This window comes from Schistosoma haematobium, chromosome 1 (genome assembly GCF_000699445.3).
Source record: "Schistosoma haematobium chromosome 1, whole genome shotgun sequence".
Lineage (NCBI taxonomy): Eukaryota > Metazoa > Platyhelminthes > Trematoda > Strigeidida > Schistosomatidae > Schistosoma > Schistosoma haematobium.
The window spans coordinates 10,660,538-10,673,447 of NC_067196.1; positions in this window are offsets into that span (position 1 = coordinate 10,660,538).

Genomic DNA, 12,910 nt, shown 5'->3' on the forward strand with positions numbered 1-12,910 from the left:
CCACCATGGAAAACTTGGAAAAATTGGACGGCCGTTTCGCCTTGTATGACTCCTCAATACTGTGTATCCACAGTCCCACCTCACAAGATTCGAACCAAGGACCTATGAGTCCCGCGGGCGAGACCACTGAGCTGTCATCCAACGGTGTTACTGTTCAAATTCAACCAATCTACGAAATTGAGCGACACATCTGTCATTGTCTTCAGTAATTTACTATCTCACAACAGATGAATAGTTACTTTACAAACCAAAATGTTGGACTTACAGTATTGGTTATAAAGATAACTATTCAAATAAAAGATATTGCTTAACGTGAAATAGCAAATATTATGCGATTTTTTCAAAAATAAATTCTGATGAACAGATTAATATCAAAAGTTCCATGATAACCTTCGTCTTAGCAATATGTAAATCGCTAGCCTTTAAGGTTACTCTTGGGTTTCTTTAAGTACTACTTTTTGAGTCTCTACCATTAACCAAATCATCTATATCACTTCAATGACCAAGTTGTATATGAGATATAAATGACCAAACTTCTTTCCTTCTTACTATCAGATATCTGATTATACCTGATTTTCATAGACTAAATAAACCTTAATTTACTTCAAAGTTGGAGGTACACAATGCTGATGGGTGCTAACTAGTAAAATAACAACTAGATCTAAGGTTTCTTACTGGATATACCCAAAAATTAACACTTTCTAATCAATATAACATGCATTGGTTTCTCGTAGGTGTTACAAATCAATTTCTAACGGAAGTTTAATTCTAACTTGTTATTTTTGAAATCATTAGCCTTATTCGGCGTTCAAATCTAAATTTAAAACATAATCTACTATTGATATAGATGGATGAAAAAATGATTGATTGGCAAACAAAATTTTAAATAATTACTGACTTATTTCCAAGTATTTCTAAACATATCTATATGTACAAAATGATGAATTCATTTGTGATTCTCTAAATCTTTATTATTCCTATTTACGTTCTAGTAATCAGTGGAAATAAATGTGCCCCTTCCAGCCAAACAAGTTGGTGAAGCGTAGTAGGCACTTCTGGAGAGAAACAGGTCACATCGAAGCACGGCATAACTACCAGGACTAGAATATCTGTTTTTGAAATCGGTTGAAGTTTGCCGTGTAAGGAGCAACCCCGTACATTCTATGCATCACTTATGTGAATTTTTCGATCTAGGAGCAAATGTACTGTAATTCTTTGTGAGTTTAGTAATCAGGTTGTGAGTATCGGTCGAGTGTGTGATTATCCTAATCTCTACCACCCGGGTTACCGCCCACGTCAGTTCTTGAGACTGAGTCCCACTGTTCAGAAGGCACGATACAGACGTGTAAGTCGGGTTTCGCCTCCCGGAAATAAATGTATTAAATGTTAATTCTAAGTTTTATATCAGTAATCAACTTTGGTTGAAACTCCTCTGTTGTATACATCCAAGACTCCATTAAGGATCTAACCTAGTACGTTTTGGCCTAAGAGAAACTGTTCAACTTACGGATGTCTATGTTTTCACCGAATGATTTGCAGTTCTATCTTCATAAGATGCACATTGCTAAGAAGCCCTATACTAGATTTTCAATGTTTATCTATCAAAATCAGTCCATAATATAAAACGTAAAAGTCACCAAACTCCATAATAACAAATAATTGAATGATTAATTATTTTTCATTTTTCATTTGATTATAAAATCTATTATTAAGTAGTATATATAATATTTAAGTAGAAAAGAATAAGTAGTGTTGAAAAGGTGGAGAAGATTCATAGCTCAGGTAGATGATTTTGATGTAGTTTTGTTCTCTGAACTGGATGATTTGATCGTGACGCTTTCATCGTTCAGATAGAATTCTACCTGAAATTTGTGCTGATGATGTCGTTCAAAAGAACGATGAAAGTTCCACGACCAAATCATCCAGCTCAGAGAACCAAACTCCATCAAAATAAATAATGTTTCTTTTGATATACTGTCCTTTAATATTTTGATGCATCGAATCAACTTGATATGTAAATATACAACCACATAAATTGGATATTTATACTTAGATACTGTTGAGAATCACTTCAATGTTTAATCTACATTGGGCTGTTTTCCTCTAAATAAATCTTAAAAAATATCATTTCAGTAATCCGTCTTATAATTTCGTAAAAGATCTCTCAAGTGATAATTTTGTTTTTATAATCAATATGATAGACATATGTAAGTACACTATACTTACTACTTAAATAGTATTCCCATTTTATACCAAATTACATTTATTACATTGGGAATATTATGGTTTAAGGCAGTGACTACACAAATGTAAACACTTGAAATGAATATAACAGTTTTCTTTATACAGTACAGATCAGAATGTGGAATTCTTTTTTAATATTATAATCCATTTATACTATAAACAAAACAGCTTTGGATGGATTCAATGTTTTAAGTATAATTATTGCTATAATAATAAGTTGATTTTGGTTAATATAAAACAGGAATCTTAGAGAAATAAACATTGATGTTTTGCTTCCTACCTGTTTATTCAAACAATTAACAGTTCAATTTATTTTTAAGATGTAACATTGAGTTAACTGTTAGGTTGTTAGGTAAATAAAAATGATGTTAACTAGAAGGGTGAGTAGCTTCCAAATGCCCTGGTACGGCCGAGAGTGTGAAGAGTCAGCTCTCCCTCTTGAAATCCTCTCACATCGTCATGTGCATACAAACACTACGAGGGAAGTCCTACTCACTGCTTCCTGGTGGCGGGTGTGTAGTTAACGAAATTGAAAGGACGAAAAGCAAATGTCTGGTGTTCTAACAGGATGGATGGATATGGAGTAAACTACCTAGAGGAGTTGGAAAACCCTGATTCCAAACCAGTGGTGCACATGGGCTTCAGGATCCTAAGGAAACAAATGACCTATGAACCTAGTGTTGGTCACCGGCTAACATAGGACTGCATCTTCTTACACTGCCTCACTGTCTTGTGGATTAGACCTTTAGGTCAAAGGATCGGGGTGTTCTCCCCCCAAGAAAACAACCTGCTTCGGTTTAGAAGTCCTGGCAGTATTCCAGACATCACACAAATCGAATGATTTATGTGACGCATATCTATTTGGTGACTCGTTGTACTGATGTTTATGTGTTAAAATAATTAATAAAGGTGAGTAAAATTATGTTATCTGCGATATACACATAGTTATCAATTATAAACTTGATCATTGATCTATAATATCCAATGTCCCATAGTAATACACAAGGTTTGATAAGTTATTATATTTGATCATGAAGAATTCATAGTTTATTGTAGTAAATGGAATTCTTCCTTAATCACTGGTAAAACCATTGAAATCACTCGCTTTGTTATATTAAAAGCTGAATAAAATATAATATTTTCAGGATTATTCAACAAAGATTTCAAATATGTTGTAGAATGTTTAGAGAATATCTATAGGATGCTTAGATTAGTTATCGCCCGAATAGCTCAGTGGTGTAGATTTTAATTGTGATACCAGGTGAGGCTAATTAGAAACTCACGGTAGTGACAGTTCTTTCTTGATTGAATACATGCTTGACTGACGAATATCAAATAACGCAGAACTCAAGTTCAGGGTTCCCTGATGATAACCCTCAATCATCATCTCAAGTCACATCGAGAGTAAAATTCAACCAGAACCAAAGACTAAATAAACATTATATTGGTGAGCAATAAGCGCATGTCAATCGTGCCTTTGTACTGAAAATATTTCTGAATCTTCTTTATTGATACTGTTACACATTGTTTTCAAATTTCACTTCACAAACATCTATTTGTTATTTGCACTATAACTTACTATTTGGATAGTACAACTGAATTGATTAACAGAAAAATAGACATCAATAACCATGAATGAGTATATAAATTAGTCTATTACTTTCTTAAACTAGTAACTTATTCACCTGCAACATGAACTGCTCTTAGCTAGAAACCAATATGAGACATTGAGTACTGTACAATTGTTCAAATGAAATTATGGACCCCTCAACCGAGAACAATAACACTTCCAACGCAAAATATCGAGCTTCACAGTTAGTTATTTACCTTTTATGAACTAGGCTTTCATCTAGTGGATGGCTTTTTCAACTGTATTAGTCTAAAAATAACATAATTATTGGAAAGTCGTTAGCCTAATTTTATGGTACAGGCGTAAGTATGTATTTCTAAAGAGTCGTAAACTAAGATGAAACATCTGTTTAATCCTTTCTACTTAATATAAGTCCGTGATGTAATGTGAACATTTTGCACAAACCTCATAAGCAAACATCTCAACCAAGATGTCATTTAGAATTAGAATTGTATCACCTTAACAGAATGGAAAGAACTAGTGAACTAGTTATCAACTAACACTAACAAGATTTTAGTGTTCTGTTTAGTTAATGCTTTATTGAATTTCATAAGTAAATTTTATCATTTATTGTAAATTGAATTGAATGCATTTTCATCGCAATATTGTTAATTAATTCACAAAATTGATGATTAAGAACATCTTCTACTATTCTTAATTACACATAAGCTTCTACATTTGTGAAGAAGTGGCTTACTATTTGAAACACTTGCTTTTCAATCACTAGTAACTCCTGGAGAAGCCATGATCAGTGAAGTTGGATTTGTATCAAATGTGGGAAAGTTATTCACCGAAAGAAATGGATGAGGGGTTATGCAAGATCGTGGATTGATTGAAATCAGACATGTACACCAATCTGTTTCGTTTCAATGTTTAAAGACTAAGCGTTCATATGTGAGAAGGGAGGTGATTAATGGCTTAAGCAAATATTTTCGATGTCCTTGCATTCCTTGAGTTGAATGGTTAAAATATCAGGCTTTCAACGTCTTTTGAGACAACACTATCATCTCTGGCTTTAAGTAGAACTCAAGCTTTTCAAATAATCCCATAAGTATCAGTATGAGTTTGCGACTATTGAATTTGATTGAAACCATTACTTGAAGTAAGTTAGGCAACCACTGAAAACCTTAAAGGACTGTTTAGTCATTTCATTGTAGCACGGAACTCTTTGGGAGCTTATCTTGCATCAGTGGTCTAAAAATTTAAGCCTTTATGTGGAAGATCGAAGATCGCGCGTTTAATCTCTTGTTGTGAGGTTGTAAGTGAGCGCTGCACGTTCATCTTAGATCGATTTATGATTTCAGTAAAATTCAATAATTTCGACAACCCTATACCGACAATTATTTTAAACTGTTTCATAATTTCTTAGATATTATTCATATAAAACAGTCTAACTTCAATCATTTTTAATGATGCACGACCATCTTTTATTGACGTCGTTCGGTACTTTCCTGATACCAGACACAGTTGAACTCCACTGGTCACGGCTCCTTACCATAACTCTGTTAATTTCCCCTCAAAGTTGATCACTTGTGAGAATATCATCAACACCAGTATGGGAGTTATAGAGGTTGTTGAATGTTACTAAGATCTAATTAGTAATAAGATCTCTGATGCCTAAAAGTTTAGTTATTTTTTGATAACTTTCTAGAACACACTAGGAATAGATTAAATGAGTTGGAAAAATAAAAGTTGTTAGATGAAACAACCTGATAAATGGAATTTTAAAAAGACATCAAATTAATCAAGACGTTCTCATTTTAAATAGTTATGTATGTAATTACTTGATTACTACCTTTATTACCTTATGTCATTGGTAGCCATGCGAATAAGTGATTGATATTGGAGTAAGAATACAACGTATAACCCTTATTAATGTTGTTATGTAATCCGCTTAATTGACTATGAAACTTGATTTCTTCTCAACACTAACCGCTGACAATAACTTTTACAACACTAAAATTACTTCAAAAGACGGTCTAGGAGATAAGAAATTAATCTGTTTTGTATAACTTCTACACTGTTTTCTTAGTCTACAATAGTAACTATACAAGCGTCAACGAAGAGACAAAGCTTGAATACGAACTAAATGCAACATGTACAAGCCAGCTAATGGTGATGTCATGTAATCAACTGAGTATTAATGGTTTCAATATGAATCTTCTTTTTTTAACTTTGTATTTATTTAATTTACATTTATCTATGTAAACATAAAAGAATAAAGCTTAAATGATAAATATCCTAAATTATTTCTTTGGAAATAGAGAAGTTAATTATCGAGCTTAAACCCCTTCCATTGAATTTGTCTTTTTGTGTATTTTAATAAAAACATCAAGAGAGACTGAAATATGAACTAGTCCAACAGCGAAACCAATTTTATTTTAATCTCTAATGATTTGAATCATCTTACTATAGAGATTTTGAGTGAATTTTGATTAGTCTTAGTTGGCATATATACCTCGTTCAACTAAGACCGATCAAATTTCAGTTAAAATTTTCAGTGCTTCCAGGTTTTACATGGTGGTCATGATTTCAATCAGTGAAATTTCTATAATCTCCACAAAACCCCTTCTGATAATAATCATCCGCTCACTAGTGACTGACTTCAAGAGGCATTTCCTGGAGTTCTAGTGAGAAGCCGTTACCAGTGGAGTTCAACCAGGTCTGTTGTGAGATATCAACTCACTGAAGACAATGGTGTTCGGTGGCGTAACTTCGTGAATGAATTGAAGTTAGACATTAACACCATTGGATGCCAACCGGCTCAGTGGTCTAGTTGGTTAAGCGCCAGTGAAATTTCTAAAATAAATGAATAATCCAAACCGTTACAAATTCGATCATAAATGAATGATTATCTGGACTCAACAGTTCAATGAATAATTTTTTGATGTGTGTAAGTATCAGCTCTGAGGTTCGAACTCATCCAGTTCACGAGTCCTAAGTAAGACAAAATGCCTATCCTGAATTCTATTGCTAGCTATAATCAGTCAATTTAATATAAACTAATTGAGTGAATTTCTCATTTCACAGTGCGATGATTTTATTGGAAAAATAACCGTTTTAGTTAAATAATTTCTGACAATAACCTTTGATTACATCCACTTCTGATACAGAATTTCATGGTATTGAATCCACTTAGATCAAACATTCTGTGTTGGTGGAAAAGGAAGGAAATTCTCTGGTAAGTTGCAGTAAACGGACTCTAGACATTGAACAACAACCTATAAGTTGATGTCTTACTATACATGAAATATATACACATTTATTATTGCTTTTCAAATTGATATCCCAAACCATTTTTGTGACCCGTAATATCCTCTAATCAACGAAACACTGAAAACACTGATCGTTTTTTTAGAAAATATGGTTTCAGTAAAACCGATCAGTATTAAAAAGTATCAATAAACCACATGCATTAATAATTTTCTTCGAAAAACAATTATGTATGTAAGTTTCCTCTTAGTCTACAGCAAATTCTCCTCACAAACAATCGAACATTCTTTTAATGCGTACGAGAACAAATATGGAGACGAAAAGACCTAAAGTCTGACACATCATGGTTTACACACTATTATGAGATAGAGAAGATGGAAATTTTAAGATAGATTACTATTCTGAACAGAAGATAGAAATGGAAATGGAACTATTCTATTCATTTATTGGCACACAGTGACCTTGGGGCAACCAATCATATAGCAGTAAGGGTTGTAGCGGAAATTTGAGTTAGAAAGACCTTATTGAGGTTATCCGCTAACACAAGAACTTAAATATAATAATAAAAAGATTAAATAACTTGATGTCATCCTAGCAAAATTTTAGCTGAAGCATTTCATCTACTTAAATATATTCATCCTATCAGAGAAGTATTTTGTAAAGACTTCATCTTTGAATTTGTTAAGAAATGTGTTTCAGTTTGTTGGACAATTTGAACAATTAGCTTTCTTCATCCTAACTGATAAATAATGGATCCATTCTTAAAACATTAAAAGCAATGATGGATAGTGGCTAGCAGTAAAATTGGTATTATTTACCCGAATCTTCCCAAGTGAATTTAAACTTCACCCCAGTGCACAAGTAAGTGGTTATCAGAACTCAGTAGCTAAGTGGATAACGCAATGGCGTTTAAGGCGAACGGTACTAGGTTCGAGTCCCATCATCTCTGAGATGCAGGTACATCCAGCTGACGAGTCCCAAATAGAATGAAACTGCTAACCACTATCCATCTAAGCTTAGAATGCTTGTGAATTAAGACAATATTGAGGTAATACACACAGTATGCATATATGCCAATAAGAGACTGATCAATTGCAGTCCTAAACATCAATGGGAAGATTCAAGTAAACAATACAAAATAAATTTCATTCTTAAAACACTTTTTTTAAAAACAAAATGGATAATTTCAAATTTGTTAGTTTATTTATATGCTTGTGTGTTTTGTTTCTCAAGATTAAACATTGATGTCAATCATCTGTTGTAGTTTCAAATTACCTTATAGACTGAATATGTAATTTTATACAGTACGTTATTGAAAGTTTAATTAAATTTTAACCATACACTTCACTGATTGACATAATAAAAGGTAATTATTATTTTCTGTTCTAGGGGAAAAAAGTGTATATGTTTGTTTGTGTTCATGGAAGAACAGAATAATAATGGGTAGATTTAGACAATATTTACACTTAAAAACAGATTATTGGCAACATTTTAATACGTTTATTTATGAGTTTTATTCATTCAAGATTGACTTCATTTAAGGTATCATTAGAGAATTGATAGTTATTTTGTTCTAATTTGTAACCATCAATAGTTCACATCCATGAACTTACCATAGATTGAACCTACCACCTTTAAGTCTAGCAAAGGACCCTTACCGATTAGATCGATGAGTTCACGTTCAATAGTATATATTTTCAAATTCTTGACATACCGTGATGATCATAATTGATTGATCACTGGGTGGTGATCAATATCATGTGTGTCAAGTCCTTATTTAGTGCAGATCGAATGCTATCGACCATGTTGCAATGTGGCCACCAGTGTAGGTGACTCGACACTGCGTGCACTATATATTGAGATTAGATGGTGGTTGGGGGCAGTCGACAGGATAGCTCAGTGGTAATGTCTCTGACTGAAGCTGAGTGACACGGGAGCACCAGTTCCCTCAAGATTACAGGTACACCTTGCTGACGAGTGCCAAGGGTCTAGGGTTTCCTGTCGACTACCTCCAACCACCATCTAATACCGTGATGATGTTACCGATAATAACTGTTTCACGCTAGATATGACTAAATTTCTCTAGTCAAACCTCAAAACACTAAGACATCAAGAAGATTTGTCGATAAAAACAACTTTGGACTTGTTTCACCTACGATTCAGTTCGATTAAATTTTGAAATCACTAAAATTGAGTCAGATTCAATTCATCATACAATAAGGTTGATAGTATTGTTAAAAATAGAATCTAATAACTGGCAACATGACGCAAGCTAGATGGTCGTTCACAAACATACGCACACACACACTTCAAATCTCATTCCATTATTTGTCTTTCATAAAAACGGTCATAGAGTTAGCAGTTTGAATAAAGTTATCAATAATCGATAAACAAGAATGTGTTTCCTCTCAATTCAAATAGGATCAATTCATTATAATTTCATTTAAACTCATTAAAACACTACCGGAGAATCTGCTCAATCATTCCAATCCACTTAACGGTGCTACTGATGGATTTTATGCAGACATGAAGAATGAATATGGTTGGGAAATATACCAACAAAGTAAGTGTCCACAATAATACACTATAAAATGTTAAACATAACGAAGTATAGTGAAACCTTGAACTTCACAATATCACGTTATTTACAGTTTTCTTTATGTAGAAACACATTCCTGTGTAAGTTTACAATGATAAACAACAAATGGCTAATGAATACCGAAACATTTTAATTTTATTACTCAAAGATCCCACTGGATTTCGTTCGAATGGTGTTCAATTATTTAGTTTTTTTAACAATCTAAAATTCATATACTATAAATTTTAGTGATGAACTGGCTTTAAACTTAACTACATCTTCTATCACCATTAATTTTAACTTATACCGGCATAACCTGACAAGAATCTATTTGGAAAGAATATTCTTCAATGATATATCCTACATTTTAGTATAAAACACTATCTGAAAACTTGATGTGAATTATACTAAATATTGAATGAATATAACCAAACATTTGTAGTGCATAATTGTTTGTATCATTATACTGTACGAAGCTGGAATGTGGAGAACTACTACAATCATTATAAAGAAGATACAAGTATTTATAAACGGATGTCTACACAAAATACTAAATGTCCGTTGACCGGATACTATCAACAATAGCCTACTGTGAGAAAAAACAAACCAGCTTCCAGTTGAAGAGGAAATCAGGAAATAACGCTGAAGGTGGATAAGACACAGATGTCCAAAATCACCAAACCGCATCATGAGGCAAGCGCTAACATATAATCATGAAGAGAAACAAAAAAAGAGGAAAACCAAATAATACACTGCATCAAGAATCGGAAGTAGACATGAAAAGGATGAATAACAACTACAAACTACTGGAAAGGATTGTCCAGGACAGAGTTAAATGGAGAATCTTAGTGATGTTGGTCTGTACTCTTCCACAAGTTGATTAGCCAATTTGTTTTTATCATATTAAAAAGTAAATATATTAGAACAAAAGATAAGTAACATTATGAAATGAATATCAATCAATTTAAAGTAATAAAAATAATTATAGTAATTTGCAATTAATTTTATTTCACAACAACATACTACTTATCTCCTATTTTCTCTTTTTGTGTTTTTCTGTACAGAAAAAAATAACAAACCATTAAACAAAGTGAATTATTATTGTTGTTTATTTCTTGACAAGTTTATAGATTGTAAAATAGAATTTCTGGCTAAAATAAACAAAGTCATTAGTATTGCATCATTCACTAATATGATTTTCTAACATTTGCAGCAGAAAAAAAACAACAAAATTTACTGATAATTAATATGTAATCACTAGTGAATAGTTTCGTGAGGAGATTCTCGGAGTTCTAGTGAGTAGCTATGACCAGTGGAGCTAATCCGTGTCCGGTAGAGAGAGGTATCTACCTCAGTACAATGGAAGATGGTTGCGCAATTTCATGGATTAGTTAAGGTTAGACATTAACAACGTTGGATGCCAACTCAGTGGTCTAGAGTTCAAGCATTTGTACGCGAGTCTGAAGGTCCCGGATTCGAACCTTGCGTATGGGATCGTGGATGCGCAATAGTAAGGAGTCCCATACTAGGACGAAATAGTCATCCAGTGAATCCAGTTTTTCAACGTTGACCTAACATTGATTCATTCATAATATCAATCTAAGCTCTATGCTAAATATATGTTCATTTTTGAACACATCAAAATAGAACCTGATATTATTTGATTTTCACTGACCGCCTGTGCTACTCAAGTCATCTAAGACGTTTAATTTTATATGAATCATTTATAAATACTGAGGAATGATTTTATTGCACTCCATGCAACTGATTACCTTTATGAATGGGTAACAATTGAGGCAGGAAAAACAATACATATGATAGGATTTGGTAAACATATTGGATCGTGAAACAGTAATTATTTTGATTTTGGAGATTGTTAGGTGATTCGTAAGTGAAATTATGGTAACTCTCCTACAATCAATTTTGTTTGCGGTTAATTTTATTGATCCATTTTATTAACTTATTTAACAGACAATTTTTTCCTAACCGTAACAATTCATATACTTTTTTGTACTTTTATGATCACTATCATGTCTGTATAAACATGTATACTTGATCACATGTGAAAGCATACGCTCATATCTCTTTCTAGATTAAATGTCGATTGCTTTAGTATCTCTCGATGAGTCTTTCTCTTTACCATGTATATATGTGCTCGAATCCCATTAATAGCCTTTGCCTTGCCTTACTGAGCCCTCATACGATTTGACTATATAACCTCTCTGCTCCAAATTCGCTTAATGTGCTTGTAAATTTGTTATCTATGCTATCCGCTAATAAACTAGAGTCTTATTACCTTCTGAGTTCAAACACCTTTGAGGATTTGTGTGACAACGTTTATCAAGGTGATTGATTATCGAAGCTAAGACACTATAAATTTTCAGTGGAAAGTGTATAAGATTTGAAATACTTAAGAAATCTGATAAAAATGTAAGTGAAAATCACGGATAAAAGATAACATAATCCTAAAGTGGATAAAATAAAAAGTTAGCTTCATAAAAATTGCATAACAAAATACAGAAGAAAACAGTACTAATATTGTAGTTCACTACAATATCAGTACAAGGTTTTATGGAGATTGTCGAATTTTTATGGTTTAATAAGTGGTCTAGCTAAAATCAGTCCGTTATAAAGACTGTGAAAATAACTGGCAAAAAGTTGCATACAATCTTAATTAAAACTATGAATTTACCATTGGAGGGAAAAACTGATGACTGTCTGTTTTTGAACATGTAAGTTCGGTTTGATGTTATGAATAGCCATGGCTTCAGTGAAACAGAAAGAAGTTGTGGTTTTTGTATGTTGATCATCTTAAAAACTAACGAGTATCGACGTTATGCCCATGATCGATTAGTCGTCGAGCTACTGTACTACTTAAAGGTATGCTATGTCTCAGTCCCAAATTAATTAGAAAATGCTAGGAAATATGAATATGTAGTCCTCTTCATATTCCTCCAAAGTCTTTGCTTTGCAATGTACATGTAAGTTAATAAATGTATTTAGAAGTGTTGAGATAAAAGAACTTGTCAATTTCTATTTGTTTCAGAGGGCAGGTTGTTTCATACATAATAATGATTTTTGAAATCGGATAAGTAATCTTCAGTGCAATATATATTTTGTAGTCCATTCATTCGATTAGTTCGTCCCAGTTGAATCTAATATGTAATATACAGATTTCTTTTTTAGGTATATCATGCTTGACAAGCTTGTCCGTTTCAGCAAACTTATTGATGAATCCTTGTAAG